This window comes from Sus scrofa, chromosome 14, assembly GCF_000003025.6.
Source record: "Sus scrofa isolate TJ Tabasco breed Duroc chromosome 14, Sscrofa11.1, whole genome shotgun sequence".
In the NCBI taxonomy this organism is placed as follows: Eukaryota; Metazoa; Chordata; class Mammalia; order Artiodactyla; family Suidae; genus Sus; species Sus scrofa.
This window is the reverse complement of record NC_010456.5, coordinates 88,977,265-88,994,269: the sequence shown is the minus strand read 5'-3', so window position 1 is coordinate 88,994,269 and position 17,005 is coordinate 88,977,265. Positions and strand designations below refer to the sequence as shown.

The 17,005-nt window shown below is 42.4% G+C and overlaps 1 protein-coding gene across 7 annotated transcripts in view; it reads right to left on the bottom strand.

The window, feature by feature from the left end:
• The window catches only part of MAPK8 (mitogen-activated protein kinase 8), a 119,962-nt gene extending 114,606 nt beyond the window's left edge, over window positions 1-5,356 (bottom strand). For 4 of the 7 annotated variants that reach the window (XM_021073086.1, XM_003359272.4, XM_013983428.2 and 1 more), the window contains exon 1: window positions 5,178-5,356. The gene's annotated coding sequence lies outside the window, so the exon portion shown is untranslated. The remainder of the gene's footprint in view (window positions 1-5,177) is intronic. The other 3 variants (XM_013983427.2, XM_021073087.1, XM_021073085.1) reach the window with 3 other exon arrangements.

Genomic DNA, 17,005 nt, shown 5'->3' with positions numbered 1-17,005 from the left:
ATTTACTTGGCATTTTGCATCTGTTCCAAGTTAAAAATAGTAAGTGATAACAACAGCTAAAATTTCCTTAATACCTGCATCTAGCATTCCAGGTACTGCACATGCAGTTAAACCTCACAGGCCTCTGAGATTATGCATTAAATTCCACCCTTGATCATGAGGTTCCTGAAGCTAATAAACTCTTCACTTTCACATTTTCTCATATGACAGAAAATAAAACAGGTCCAAAGGAGTTCCTGCTGTGGCAGAGTGGGTTAAGAATCCACTGCAGCTGCTCAGGTTGCTAGAGAGGTGCAGGTTCAATCCCCTGCCCAGTGCAGTTGAATTAAAGGATGCGGTGTTGCAGCTGTGGTATAGGTCGCAGATGCAGCTTTGATTCAATCCCTGGCCCAGGAACTGCCCTGGGGGTGGCCATTAAAAAAAAAAAAACAAAAAAACAAAAAAAACAAACAAAAAAAAGGCCTAAAGATGTTATGTAACCTGAACTAGCCTATACCACATAGTTAGATTTGCAGCAGCCACTGTTAAGTCTGGGTACCTTAACTTTCCAAAGAGCTGGCATATTTTAGCCAAACCTGATGCACTACCAAAGGGTAATGGGAGATGGAGACATATATTTGTGATATAACCTGCCACCCTGAAAAAGAACGGCAGTATTCTAAAACTCCTTATATATAATTTTAAAAATTGGATTTCAATGAAATTTGGCCTGCCCAGAGGTTTAGGGTAGGCTTTTGTTCATTTGGAGGGAATCCCTCTCACAATCTTTAATAGAACAAAAAAGCACTGTTTAGGTATGCATTAAATTCCACCCTTGATCATGAGGTTCCTGAAGCTAATAAACTCTTCATTTTCATATTTTCCACGAAGTCTGAAAGCACAGTCTTGTTAGTAAGCATGGTGCTGTGGAATGAATAAAAATCTACTAACCAAAGAACTCCTTCCTTATAATGAAGCTTTTTATTTGACTTATAAGTATAGTCATCACAAAAAAAAAAAAAATTTAGGGCCTCACCCACGGCATATGGAGGTTCCCAGGTTAGGGGTCCAATCAGAGCTGCAGCCACCGGCCTACACCTCAGCTCACGGCAACGGCGGATCCTTAACCCACTGAGCAAGGCCAAGGACTGAACCTGCGTCCTCATGGATACTGGTCAGGTTCGTTAACCACTGAGCCACTATGGGAACTCCATCACAGAAAATATCTGATGCAACAATTTTCTCTGCTTCTGTAGATTACAAAAATCTAACTTTCACCCAAGAAGGACTCCTTTTGTCCTAGTATGTTTTCTGAAGAACCATCTATCTGGGGAACAACTTTTCTATTTAAAAAGAAGAAAAATTCCAACAGTGTCAGTTTATAGTTCTAACCAAAAAGGTACGCTGCCTGCCTACACCTCTATAACTTGCTGATGACAAGGTCCAGATGACAGAACTAAAAAATGAACCTAGGTCTGATTCCTAGACAGGTCTACTTCCACCTATGACCCTGAATGATAGAACAGCTTATTTTAATACTCCTGTCACCTGTTACGTAGTAAAGTTTGTTGACTCATTTCTGAAATCAAAGTTCAAATAATCTGCCTTAAAGCAAGAAGAAAAAGCTACTAAATGTTCATGGAAAGAGCTCATGACTAAGACAATAAGCATCACAGCTCAGAGAGACAAATGATTTACATCTAAAGCTATGTGGCTTTGATGACTTCCCTGCTCTACATGAATCAGAGAGACTACCATCCATACTACTGACTTGATCAGAGACCTCTAGAGAGCTGGCATCTTAAAATCAGACATTGTTTTATATACATATGCAACAAAGCATCTCAACTATTTAAATGACACAAATATGTCTCAAAACTCAACTCAATGACAAAGCAAGACATTAAGAATCAGGCTTCTATTCAACAACCTCTTAATTGGCACTAGGATAGTTTGTGACTAGTCACTTAATAAATTACTTCAAGTAGTTTTGGTGAGCACTGAGTATAAACACAGGTTATTTCCACAATATTAGGCACTCAGCAAACAAAAATTTAAAGATTAGGAGCTCCTTGGTGGCTCAGTGGATTAAGGATCCAGCATTGCCACTGCTTGTGGCTCTGGTTACAGCTGTGGCTTGGGTTCAGTCACTGGCCGAGGAACTTCCACATGGCATGGGCACAGAAATAACTAACTAAATTAATAAATAACAAAATTTAAGTACCTAATTTCATTAATTTTGGTAAATTTGTTCTTAAACGAATTTCCCTTTCAAGTGGCCTTTCTCACAGGATTTAAAGTAATATGAAGGGGAGTTCCCGTCGTGGCGCAGTGGTTAACGAATCCGACTAGGAACCATGAGGTTGCGGGTTCGATCCCTGCCCTTGCTCAGTGGGTTAACGATCCGGCGTTGCCGTGAGCTGTGGTGTAGGTTGCAGACGCGGCTCGGATCCCGAGTTGCTGTGCCTCTGGCGTAGGCCGGTGGCTACAGCTCCGATTCGACCCCTAGCCTGGGAACCTCCATGTGCCGCGGGAGCGGCCCAAGAAATAGCAACAATAACAACAACAACAACAACAACAACAAAAAATAAATAAAGTAATATGAAGGATAAAGTTTCCCACTCTGCCAGGATACTTAGAAGGAGTCCTTTTCAAATTCATTAATGCATACACTTACTAAAACAAAATCAGTGCTATCTCTTCCTTTAAAAATAAGGTAAAGTTGAACAGGGAGTGGCTACTGATGGGTGTGGGGTTTCTTCTTGGAGGTAATGAAATGTCCTGGAATTAGAGGTGATCAATGCATAATTTTGTGAATACATTTAAAAACCATTGAAGCACACTCTAAAAGGATAAATTTATGGCATGTGAATAATATCTTGAAAAAGCTGTTATTCTTTAAAACCAACAGAGTTTAGAAAACAAAGCAAAAACACTTTGGGTTTGTCACCTAAAGCCTGACCAGAGGATTTGTATCAGTAACCCTTACTGGAATTTAACATACTTTAACTAGGTAAAGCAATAAAAGTTTAGTATCTCAAGATTTTCATCCCTATCTTAATAAAGTATCACTTTATTTCTTTATTTGCACTCTTAAGCTCACCTCAAATTCTTTCATATCCAAAATAAGTGCTAAAACATATTAAGTAGGGAGAAGAAAAGACATGTACTGTGGATAAATATTATTTTGAGTTTTAGACCCATATGCCTAATACTATTAGTCCAAAACATTTCTAACAAACTTTAATAAAATGTAATTAGATATTAAGGATTTCTAATAAAACTTTTATGCCATTTGTTTCTTTTGGTCTAACTTTTCCACTTAAAGGAGTATCGAGAAACATTTCAAGTAATATTCACAAAAGGATAAATAATCATTTTAGAGGCTTACTGAAATATCACTGAAATATACATATCACATACACAGACACACAGAGTAAAAAATATTTTAGCAAGATTTAAGTTTAGGATAGTTCAGAAGTAATAAGGAAAAAAAATTGATACTGAAGTGATTCAAAAACCCTTACTGTTGTGACAGACAATATATATACGAACTGATCATTTAGCCATCTGGATGTGACCCGTTTGCATGAGGCTTCCAAAACTTTACGAAGAACATTAAATGCTTTTTGTTAAGGCTTGAGTTTCAATATTATCAATTGTAAAGAGCTTTTCAGTGATCTGAGTTTTATTTAACACTTACTATATTCCAGGCTAGGTGTTGGAGACACAGATCCAAGACAGGCCTGTCCTGAAGGAAGTCCCATTCTGACTGCTTGGTTATGTCAGGTACAGCACTAAACATGTTCACTCACAGCATCTAACCTCCTAGGCTTAACCCACAGCAGAGGATTCTGAAGTAAACATTACACATGACTGTAAAGAAATACATGAAAGCTGTACATTTAGACCAAATATAACTCTACTTCCTAATACATTTAAGGTTACGCCTAACATTCCAGATGTACTACCAAAACAGTAAAATGACCCAGAATATAGCTATACCTTCTTTAACACACATTACTTACATAATTTCATTTAAATCTCATTTAAAGGTACATCCATTCAAAGTATCTTCTTCCATTAAAGGATATTTGTCTTTACCCTCAAACTCTCCATCTGGGTAGAGTACTGAACAGTTGTTGAATGAATGAATGAATGAATGAATGAAATAAACAGATGTTCTAATTACCAAGGGGGTACTTGCTGGATGCTTATCTTAAAACACAATGGACTGACAGACCAGAATTCTTCGGGAAAGATCACTGAATTTCAGAGGTAAAAATAGTAAGCAATTGACATTGTCTGATAACGTGCAGTCAACATGTTATTAAGTCCACAGTAAACACATGATAGGAAACTTTCAGAAATTAAAATGAAAATAAAACACTTTTGTGTTCATCACGGTACCTTGAAATAGACCCGGTTCTACGACCTAAGGATTGTGAACAGAAGTGCAAGACAAAGAGAAGGGAGGGTGGGGTGAAAAAGTCAAAAGGTCACCACCGAGTGACCCTCATGAGAAATGCGCGCTGACCACTGAAGCTCGCGCCGAGCCTGACGGGCACCTCCCGCCCAAGCCACCGGCCCGGGCTCTCCCTCGCAGCCCTGCTGAAGGCCACCTCAGTCTTTCTGCGCCGCCGCCTGCGTTCGCCCACAACATAAGCACAAAGAAACCACCGAGAAACAAAACACTGTTCCCGTGGGCTCCGGGCAGGCGTCGGGTCCCGGCCACCGGAACGCTTTCCCCGGCTCTCCACTGCCGGGGAAGGCAGCCAGGGCGCGGCGGGCCGCCTAGGCGCCTCCGTTCCGACCTTCGCCGAAGTATTTCAGAACTTGCCACCAACCTCCCGTTTCATTTATCCCTCCATACGCGGACGCCGGACCCGCGCTAGGAGAACGCCTGAGGACCGACGGGCGGAGCTGGAGAGGCAGGCGGGGGGCGAGTGGGGGGCAGGCGGGGCGCGCCAGGGTCCCGCAGCCTCACGCCCCCAGGGCGGCCCCCGCCTATCCCGCAGCTATTGTTCCCGCGCCACCCACGCGGGCCGCGCGCCCCCCGCCCGCCGCGAGCTCCCGCCCCCACTCCCGGGAGGGGGTCACGGCTGAAGAGAGGCGGCGGCGGTGGCGGCGGCGGCGGCACAATAACATAAACACCGCGGGGCCGCCGGCTCTGGCCCTCAAGCTCTCACCACACTCACCTGGCAGCGCAGCGAACGGCAACAGAAAACCTAGGCGGTGGAGACTGGCGCCGTCCCGGCGGTCGCCGCGGCCGTTACCCAGCGCTGCTCGCGGCTCCGCGCTCCGGGCAGCGTCGTCCGGCCTCGGCCGCTCAGCTGAGTAACAGAGACGCTGCCCGTCACGGCGCACGCCCGCCCACGTCATCGCGCAGGGCCCCGCCCCCGCGCTTCGCGAACGGGCCGCGGGGCGGGGCAGCCCCGGGGCCCGGATTGCGGGGGCGGGGCCCGCATCCGGGGGAGGGGCTACTCTAGGGGGCCGGGAGGACTTGCGGAGGTCGCCGGGAGGCGGAGCTGCGGGGAGAGCCTCTGAATGCGGACTGTGAGGGGCGTGGCGGGAAGCTGGATGGGGCGGGGCCCTGATCCTGGCACGTGGCGGCATATGGCCCGAGAGCCTAGTATGTGTACCTGGGCAGTACGCTATTCCTAGGCAAAGCCTCTGGGGTTCTTTGCCTCAGGGTTTGAAGGTCAGTGCGCTTAGGCCAGACCCGCCCAGGGAGCAGGCACCCCGGCCTGGTCAAGCATCTGAGTGACGGAGGGCTCTTTACCTTGACTGACAGTACGTCCCATTCTGAGGACATCTACTCCAGGCCTAACAACCCACGAGCAAATATTCTCTTCAGCCACCTGGAAAAAGCTGCCTCCTGTTTTCCCCAGATCCACTTCCTACAAGATTCCATGCATTGCCCTATTTGTCTTTGGGCCCCTCAAAGCATGTATATGTTTGTTGTAGAAGTGATAAATTGGCAAGTCCTTAAATATCTGACCAGTGGAAAGATGTCTATATTACATGCATGTTTGCAAAAGAACACATTTTAGCAATTTAAATGCCGTGTGTTCAAGGGATTCTTAACCACACAGGAGAATGTTCATCATACTTCATTAAGAGAAAGAATCAAGCCTATGTATATTATATATATAGATAGTTAGATGATGATCCTGCTTATATACTGTGTATAAAAGGAAAAAACTGGAAACATGACAACTTATTTTAACAGTAATTCATCATTGAGCTGTAAATTGATTCTCCTTGTACTTTGAGTATTTTTCCATGGTTTCCAAGTTATGTTCATAATCAGAAAAAAGTATATTATTTTAATAATGAAAAATACATATTTCGGGGTTTTTTTGGGGGGATCTTTTTTTAGGGCCACACCCATGGCATATGGAGGTTCCCAAGCTAGGGGTCTAATCAGAGCTGTAGCTGCCAGCCTACACCACAGCTCACGGCAACACCAAATCCTTAATCCCCTGAGTGAGGCCAGGAATCGAACCTGCATCCTCATGGATACTAGTTGGGTTCAATAACCACTGAGCTAGGATGGGAACTCCAGATATTTGTTGAAGAAATGAATGAAGTCATGTAGATTATTTTCCATGTTATGTTGGGCTGGCCTATTTCCAGTGATTCTGAAATGAAGCATTAATGTGCATGTTCATTTATTCATTTTCTCCCCAATTCCTCCCTCCCTCTCAGGGCTTCTTTATTTCCTTCCTTTGTTTCTTAAAGAAATACATACTACATACCCATTCTGTGCCCGGTACTGTGCTAACATTGGCAATAGGATGGAGCTTATAGACTTATATTACAATAGAAATAACAGTAAACAAATACAAAATGATCACTGCATCATAATACAAATTTATATGCATATATAGAATTATGGGACAAACTGATAGAGTTAATAAAGCCAGGAAAGTCTTCCTTGAGGACCTGCCTCTTGAACTAAGAATAGATTCAACTAGACAGAAAATATTTTAGACAGAGGTAAAAACTGAGGAAAGCCAGGTGCTGGTGGAAGAGCAAGGAAGAAGGAGCTATGAGATGAAGTTTGGAAGGGTGGAAAAGGACCAATTCTAGTACAGCCATACTACCTATGCTGAAACTCTTGTCTTTATCCTAAGTGCAATGGGAAGCTCCTGACATGCTTCAGCAAAGGGGATGGCATGGTCAGAATGGCATCTTAAAAGGATTCCTTGTTGGAAGGAGGCCAGTTAGATATAGGAGTAGTCTAGATAACGGACGGCAGAGGCTTGGTCTAGGGTGATAGTCGTGGAAACAGTAAGAGTAAGGATCTGAAGACATTTTAGGAGATCCAATACACAGAACTTGCTGATGGATTAGGTGGGCAGTGAAGGAAAGGTAGTCATCAAGGAAAATCATAGATTTCTTGCTTGTGGCCAAAGATGAATGCAATATTGATTCACTGAGATGCGAATCTTGGAAGAGGACAGGGATTGAATGGAAAGGTTGTGAGAGCAGCTAGTTTGAAGGCTTTTGATCTGCCCCAAAGAGATACCAAGTTAGCAGCTGGGTATCCAGAGCTGGAATCAGGTGAATAAGATATGAGTCACTTATGAATCACAAGATAGTGGTGACTTGAATCCTTGGGTGTGGATGAGTTAGCCTAGGCCCGAAGGATGGGGGGCAGTGAGCAAGATGAAAATAGGGCCGAGAGCCAGATTTGAGGAACTTCAGTACTGAATGGCTAAGAAAAAAAAAAATGAGCTGAGAAGGAACTGCCAGGAGGTAGAAGGAAAACTAGGAGAGAGAGATTCAAGAAGAAAGGAGTGATCAATAATATCAAATATGAGAGGAGGCTTAAAATCCTGGAGTACTTATTTTCGGAAGCAGTTTAGAGTAGGCTAAGAATGAATGGGAGACTTAATATGGAGATGTTGGATATTGATGAGTCAGTCTGTAAAGCAAGACACAAGCATGGTTTACATCTAATAGGGAGACTGTTGAGAGGGAGAAGTAGAATAGAAGAAAAAAGCATGTGTAAGTTTTCCTAGAAGAGTAAGAGTAGAGATTGTGTGACTGTATACACAGGTGGAAGTATTGGCAGGTACCTCCTACTCCCACTAGATAATATTAAGACTTGGAGCTAACAAGACAGTATAATCAGAGCAGTTGTGAAGTGAGGGGGATTGCAGAAGAGAGCTCCCAAATTTCAGGCCTAGTTCTATAACAACATTAATAGTCTTACTTTCAAAAGCCTTGCTTTCTTCCTACAGGAATAGCTTCTGATTTAGCATCAGCCTACCACTGTCAGCTTCTAATTACCTACATCTAGAAAGGACATCCTGCATGTTTACATATGTATACATGCATGTGTGTGATTTCAGAAAGCATTTTATAGGTTTTGATTGAATATCATCGTCTCTGATATTCTGTAAATTTATTTTTTTATTTATTTTGTCTTTTTGCCTTTTCTAGGGCCGCTCCCGCGGCATATGGAGGTTCCTAGGTTAGGGGTCGAATTGGAGCTGTAGCCACTGGCCTATGCCACAGCCACAGCAATGCAGGATCCGAGCCGCGTCTCTGACCTACACCACAGCTCACGGCAATGCCAGATCCTTAACCCACTGAGCAAGGCCAGGGATTGCACCCACAACCTCAGTCTTAGTCGGATTCGGTAACCACTGTGCCACAATGGGAACTCCAGATATTCTGTAAATTTAAATTCCATTTTATAACCCAGACACAGCTCTGGGCCTCCTTCTTCCTTCTCAGGGAATTTTTTGTTATTAACTTATTATTGTTCCTTGTAAGCCAATTGGAGGTTGAATCAGAAAAAGAGGCAGACCTGAGGAATTTTTTCATTATTGGGTTTTTTCCCTAATGTACTACTCCTACCTGCCACAGCTTAGATATGCTGATGCTAAATTGCCCTCTCTCCATTCATATCCAGGTATTGAAGATATTCAATAGTTATCCCCTGGAGAAAAAGACAAAGGGAACTGAGTAGGAAGGAAAGAATATGTCGTTGAAGTCCTGTAACAATAAAGAAAATCCTTGCTGTTGTTTTAAATAAATACATATTCCAGAAGAAGACTTTTTGTCATATCTATCCATAAAGATTATCTGCCTCATTTACAATCCTGTCACCTGCAATTTCTTCCAGCCCAGTGGAATTTTGCCATTTGTAACTTCTGTCCTGCAGAGAATTTGTCTAGGTCCTATCGCAAAGAGAAGATCACACCACTGGTAGGTCCATCTCCATGGCCCCTCTGTCTCCATCTCTATCTCCATCTTTTTTTTTTTTTATTTTCCCACTGTACAGCAAGGGGGTCAGGTTATCCTTAGATGTATACATTGCAGTTACAGTTTTTTCCCCCACCCTTTCTTCTGTTGTGACATGAGTATCTAGACATAGTTCTCAATGCTATTCAGCAGGATCTCCTTGTAAATCTATTCTAGGTTGTGTCAGATAAGCCCAAGCTCCCGATCCCTCCCACTCCTCCCCCCTCCCATCAGGCAGCCACAAGTCTCTTCTCCAAGTCCATGATTTTCTTTTCTGAGGAGATGTTCATTTGTGCTGGATATTAGATTCCAGTTATAAGTGATATCATATGGTATTTGTCTTTGTCTTTCTGGCTCATTTCACTCAGGATGAGATTCTCTAGTTCCATCCATGTTGCTGCAAATGGCATTATGTCATCCTTTTTTATGGCTGAGTAGTATTCCATTGTGTATATATACCACCTCTTCCGAATCCAATCATCTGTCGATGGACATTTGGATTGTTTCCATGTCCTGGCTATTGTGAATAGTGCCGCAATGAACATGCGGGTGCATGTGTCTCTTTTAAGTAGAGCTTTGTCCGGATAGATGCCTAAGAGTGGGATTGCAGGGTCATATGGAAGTTCTATGTATAGATTTCTAAGGTATCTCCAAACTGTTCTCCATAGTGGCTGTACCAGTTTACATTCCCACCAGCAGTGCAGGAGGGTTCCCTTTTCTCCACAGCCCCTCCAGCACTTGTTATTTGTGGATTTATTAATGATGGCCATTCTGACTGGTGTGAGGTGGTATCTCATGGTAGTTTTGATTTGCATTTCTCTTATAATCAGCGATGTTGAGCATTTTTTCATGTGTTTGTTGGCCATCTGTATATCTTCTTTGGAGAAATGTCTATTCAGGTCTTTTGCCCATTTTTCCATTGATTGATTGGTTTTTTTGCTGTTGAGTTGTATAAGTTGCTTATGTATTCTCGAGATTAAGCCCTTGTCAGTTGCATCATTTGAAACTGTTTTCTCCCATTCTGTAAGTTGTCTTTTTGTTTTCTTTTTGGTTTCTTTTGCTGTGCAAAAGCTTTTCAGTTTGATGAGGTCCCATGGGTTTATTTTTGCTCTAATTTCTATTGCTTTGGGAGACTGACCTGAGAAAATATTCATGAGGTTGATGTCAGAGAGTGTTTTGCCTATGTTTTCTTCTAGGAGTTTGATGGTGTCCTGTCGTATATTTAAGTCTTTCAGCCATTTGGAGTTTATTTTTGTGCATGGTGTGAGGGTGTGTTCTAGTTTCATTGCTTTGCATGCAGCTGTCCAGGTTTCCCAGCAATGCTTGCTGAATAGACTTTCTTTCTCCCATTTGATGTTCTTGCCTCCCTTGTCAAAGATTAATTGACCATAGGTGTCAGGGTTTATTTCCGGATTCTCTATTCTGTTCCATTGGTCTGTCTGTCTGTTTTGATACCAGTACCACACTGTTTTGATGACTGTGGCTTTGTAGTATTTCTTGAAGTCTGGGAGAGTTATGCCTCCTGCTTGGTTTTTGTTTCTCAGGATTGCTTTGGCGATTCTGGGTCTTTTGTTGTTCCATATAAATGTTTGGATTGTTTGTTCTAGTTCTGTGGAAAATGTCCTGGGTAATTTGATAGGGATTGCATTGAATGTGTAGATTGCTTTGGGTAGGATGGCCATTTTCACAATATTGATTTTTCCAATCCAGGAACATGGAATATCTTTCCGTTTCTTTACATCTTCTTTGATTTCTTTGATTAAAGTTTTATAGTTCTTGGCATATAGGTCCTTTACCTCTTTGGTCAGGTGTATTCCGAGGTATTTGATTTTGTGAGGTACAATTTTAAAAGGTATCATATTTTTGTATTCCTTTTTTAATAGTTCATTGCTGGTATACAGAAATGCAACTGACTTCTGAATGTTAATCTTATATCCTGCCACTTTGCTGAATTTATTAATCAGTTCAAGGAGTTTTGGGGTTGAGTCCTTAGGGTTTTCTAGGTATAGTATCATATCATCTGCATACAGTGACAGTTTGATCTCTTCTCTTCCTATATGGATGCCTTTTATTTCTTTTGTTTGTCTAATTGCTGTGGCTAAGACTTCCAAAACTATGTTGAAGAGCAGTGGTGAGAGTGGGCATCCCTGTCTTGTTCCAGATTGGAGTGAGAAGGCTTTCAGTTTTTCCCCATTGAGGATTATATTTGCTGTGGGTTTATCATAAATGGCTTTGATTATATTCAGGAATGTTCCCTCTATACCCATTTTGGCGAGGGTCTTGATCATGAATGGATGTTGAACTTTGTCAAATGCTTTTTCTGCGTCTATTGAGATGATCATATGATTTTTGACCTTTTTTTTGTTAATGTGGTATATGATGCTGATTGATTTGCGTATGTTGAACCATCCTTGTGAACCTGGGATGAACCCAACCTGGTCATGGTGTATAATTTTTTTGTCTATCTCCATCTTCATTCCCACCTCCATCTCCATCTCCAACTGCATTTCTGTCTCCATTTCCATCTCTACTCCCCCTGGCTCCCTCCCATACCCTTCCGATGTAAAATGAACTCAAATTAGATTGGCTGGCATTCAGAAAAATGGCTGTTTATTTTTGGTCACACCCACAGCATATGGCAGTTCCTGGGCCAAGGATCTAATCTGAGCCACATCTGTTGCTGCTGCTACAGCTGCAGCAACACTGGATCCTTAACCCACTACACCTGGCCAGGGATTGAACCTGAAATGCCACAGGGACAAGCAGGATCATTAACCTACTCTGTCACAGCAGTAACTCCCAGAAAATGACCCTCTGGCAGGAAGACCCCTGTGAATTCCCAACCACTGCCAAAAGTCCCTCCCATATTCAATTAAATTAAGAAAGGCTCTTTGTGGTATTATTGGGTAACAAGACGGAGATTCTGGCATCACTGTAAAGTCATTGTCTCCAGGTGGCAGGATTTTGAGCCTCTGAGAAAGCAAAAGCTTTGCTAAGAGAGGTGTGTTCTTAACCACTGCCTTGCGGAGGCCTCTGTTGTAACAGGATTTGTCTTGTGTCCCTGACTCCAGAGGTGATCTTAAGTCCTCCAATGGTCCTGAGAAAATGTTCCTTCTAGAGAGCAGAGGTTAAGAGACCATCTGGTAAAGGAATTTCAACAGCTTTTTTATCCTGTTCCTGATGCAGATCCCCACAGAAGAACATCTCTGCTTCTGCTGGATAGAATTCATTGCCCCTCAAGCCCAAACCAGCAGGATTAATTCTCAGCTGAGGGTTGACACAGCTACATCAGCCTGACCAGCTCCTGCCTTGTTTTTGGGCTGGAGAAGAGGGCAGAGGAGAGTTGGGTTTCTATCTTGGGGAAAGGCAGAGAGAAGTGCCATAACCCTTCAAGGTATGGCTTTTTATTTTCATTTTTTAAATGTTTATTTTTTCCATTATAGTCAGTTTACAGTGTTCTGTCAATTTTCTACTGTACAGCAAAGTGTCCCAGTCACACATACATATACACATTGTTTTTCTCACATTATCCTCCATCATGTTCCACCACAAGTGACTAGATATAGTTCCCAGTGCTATACAGCAGGATCTCATTGCTTATTCATTCCAAAGGCAATAGTTTGCAGAATGGCCTTTTAAATGAAGGACAACTATACAGGGAAGAAAGTGAGCATTCCTTCCCGAATCCAAGGCAGTCTGCACACCGAATGATGTTTGAGGAATAAACAATCCAGTGTGAAAAGGGAGAAATTTATTTTGGGGGGTGCTAAGTCATGAAGACCAGATAAATTCTCAAACTCAGCCCATTTCCTCATCTCCCTTGCAATAAAGCGAAAGTGTGGTTGGTAAATGTCAGCCTATGAAGAGCAGAGAGCAGGATTTCCCTTCCCTTGGAATCAGCAAACAATAGCGATGTCATGAATACCTTCTTCTCAAAGGTGTGGCCACGATGTGAGCTTCTGTATATGACCAAGCAATCAAGCAAGCTCCACCAAGCAAGACCATGCCCACAAAGGGATGGGGACCATCCTGTTTGGATCCTGTTGTCCAACCACATACCCACATACTTAAAGGAGATGGGACCAAAAAAACTGACATCAGAATCAAGTATATGGCTCTCACTCTACCCTCACATTGGGGTGTGGCATTAGGACCTAGGTGGTAGAATGTCCCAATTATTTCAGAGGTCAGCAGCCCTGAGAGGGATACTGCACAAGGCTGAGAGAAACAAGCCAAAGATAAAACTAAATATCAAGAGCTGGCCTGTGGGGCAGAGATTTTAACCACAAAAGAAAAAAAAATAGGCAGAAACAAAATCCCCCTGAAGAATCTAGCCAAGGCCTTAGATTTCTCCTCACCCCAAACAGTCCTACAGCTTCTAGATCTGAAGGAAGAAATTTAAGAATGTCAAGTAAACAGTGAGTTTGAGGACTCTTGCGTGGTACTCGGTTGTGATCAAAAGTCAGTATTCAAAAATGGCATAATTGTGGGCATTTCTCTAGAATCTTTGTCAACTCAGAGAAATAGAGACAACACTTGGAAGGGGGTATCCAGGGGCTGGGGTTTTCCTGGGCACATTGGCTGAAAGGGTGGAGGGCAAGGGAATTGAAAGTATTCCTGAGAGGGTCAGGATGAGGACTCTGGGGTCTGGGCCAGGCAGGAAGGCCAGTGAGGCGAGTGGAGGACACATAGATTGGGGTAAAACTCACACAAGGAGCAAGAGCTTTCTGTATTTTAGGACTGAGAATGGTTGCAACGCACATAAAAGCCTGCCAGACGGAGATGGACAGAGAGGAACTAGATGAGATAATGCAGATAATGTAGTTTGCTTCTGACATGAAGCAGCTCCTAGGCATGTTCACCACTATGAATGGTTGGTGTGAAGCAGAACTAAACATCACTCAAGATAAGTAGTCTGTTAGCTTTTTTTGTTCAACAGGTAGTTTGACCAGATGACCCAGGTTGTCCAGGATGAGCCCAGTTTACACCTATTGCCCCAGTGTAATTATCAATAGCTCTCCCCACACTTTCAAAGTACCCAGGTTTGAATGCCTAAATTCAGTGGAGGCACTAGTATTAGAAACAGCAGCTGTGGCAACAATAGGGGCTGTGGCCCACGAGAGAAGAGGGGATCTGTATGAGGGTAGGACTGGGACTCCAGTGAGAGGCACCTTCCCATCCCTGGGTATCTGCACGAATATGAACTCTTTGGTCTGAACTCAAGAGCTCAGGCAGTTAACTTTGTTAGTTACACACTCTACATTTTTACAAAATAAAGATGCAACATGACCAAGCAATCAAGCAGGCGCTACCAAGCAAGGCTGTGCCCATGAAGGGATGGGGACCATCCTGTTTGGATCCCCTTGTCCAGCCACATACCCACATACTTAGAGGAGAGGAACCATAAAAACAATAAATTATCAGGGAATTATTAGAATTCTTCAAAGAGTTTAGAATACCTGGTTTTGAAAACTGCTTGTGACATGGTAAAGCATCTATCAGCCTTAGAAATAAAAATTGAGGTTAAAGATTGTTTTATTCAATGAAAAAGGTTACCATTTTCACATGAAGCTGCTAATGAGCTAATTATTGGCAAGGAAGACAAGTTTCAAAGTAATTTTTTCTTGTTAACTGAAGATACATCAAATAGTGCACAAGCAGGTGTTTTGAATTACACACAAATCATGAAGCCACTTTTGGTTTCTTTTTCAACTTTCACAAGTTACAGAAAGCATCAGAGGAGATATTACAATGGTATTGCATAAATTTACATTTAAAATTATGACTTACATAAAACTGAGTTTTGCAAAAAGTTAATGCTTTTGAGAAAAATGGTTCCCGAATAATCATCAGTTCTAGATGTACTAAAATATATTTTAATTTTTTTGCTTTTTAGGGCTGCATCCACAGAATATGGAAGTTCTCAGGCAAGGGGTAGAGTCGGAGCTGCAGCTGCTGACCTTGGTCACAGCCACGGCAATGCAGGATCCTCGACCCACTGAGCAAAGTCAGGGATTGAACCCTCATCCTGATGGATACTAGTCAGATTCGTTTCTGCTGCACCATGGCAGGAATTGCCTAAAATTTATCAGAAGTTTATCCTGATGTTATCACAGCATATAAAATACTCTTGACAGCACCAGTAGTCGTTGCATCTGCAGAAATATCCTCAAATTTCAAAATTTTATAAAAAATTATTTGCAATCTTCACTTGCCAAGACCAACTGATGTCGCTTTCAATTACATCAATTGAAAATTGATTTTTAGGAGTTCCCGTCGTGGCGCAGTGGTTAACGAATCCAACTAGGAACCATGAGGTTGCGGGTTCGGTCCCTGCCCTTGCTCAGTGGGTTAACGATCCGGCGTTGCCGTGAGCTGTGGTGTAGGTTGCAGATGCAGCTGGGATCCCGCGTTGCTGTGGCTCTGGCGTAGGCCGGTGGCTACAGCTCCGATTCGACCCCTAGCCGGGGAACCTCCATATGCCGAGGGAGCAGCCCAAGAAATAGCAACAACAACAACAAAAGACAAAAAGACAAAAAAAAAAAAAAAAAAAAAAGAAAATTGATTTTTAAAAAGTTGTTAAAACTATAAATTTTGATGACCTGACAAATGAATTTGTCAAAAAGTGAGCCAGAAAAATAGTATGATCAATCAAAATACCGCAATAATAAAGTACTACATTTTATTATAAAATTATGACAACAAATATAAATAATATGAAATAATATAAAATTATGACACCAAAAATACAATCTTTTTTGCCATTTGTAGGTTTATATTGTTACTCATGAATCATTATTACACTTATTACATTAAAAATGTTTTCTATTAAAGTATATTTGATTTACAATGTTGTGGCAATTTCTCCTGAACAGCCAAGTGACTCAGTTACATATACATTCTTCTTACTCTTATTACATTTTACCTTTTATAAGTAGTAAAATACTTTAAAGGGAAAAGTTTTGTATTTTAATACATTTAATGATATTTTTTTCCTGCTGTTTGAACAAGGGGCCTCCTTTTTTCATTTTGTACTGGCTCTGCAATTATATAGCTAGCCCTGCCTGAGGCATTGAATTTAGCCGGGATGGTTGTATGATATGAGATAAAAACATGCCCAAATACCTTGTGAAGGTCAGGAAACAAGGAAATGACAGAAGGGAAGCTTGGCAAAGGAATTGTAGACCCCTCAAAACAGGAAGGCCAGGGCCCTAGGGAATGGGAGCCTGAACTTGTGTGAGGACTGAAAGGGTAGCTGTGTCTTCAGAGAGCCAAGGGCAGTCAAGGTAAGCGGGGGAGGGGAGGGAAATGTCTCTGGGGAATCCTGAGGGGAGGGGTCACTGTTGTTGATTGCTTTGTTTCCCCTTGGCAAGGTTCAGGGGAGATGAGTTATATGAACTCAGTTTCAAGCAAGCAGTTACCTCAAGGATGAGGCCAGAGAGTAGGGACTGCCTTGCTCGTAGGAGATTAACTTTTTTTTTTTTTTAATTTTTTAAAGTTTTATTAAAGGCAAATTGAGGGAGATTAACTTTTTTTTTTTTTTTTTTTTTGTCTTTTAAGGGCTGCACCCGCAACATATGGAGGTTCCCAGATGAGGGGTCAAATCAGAGCTACAGCTGCCAGCCTCAACCACAGCCACAACAAAGCCAGATCCGAGCCACGTCTGCGACCTACACTACGGCTCATGGCAACACTGGATCCTTAACCCACTGGGTGAGGCCAGGGATTGAACCCTCAACTTCATGGTTCCTAGTCAGATTCAGTT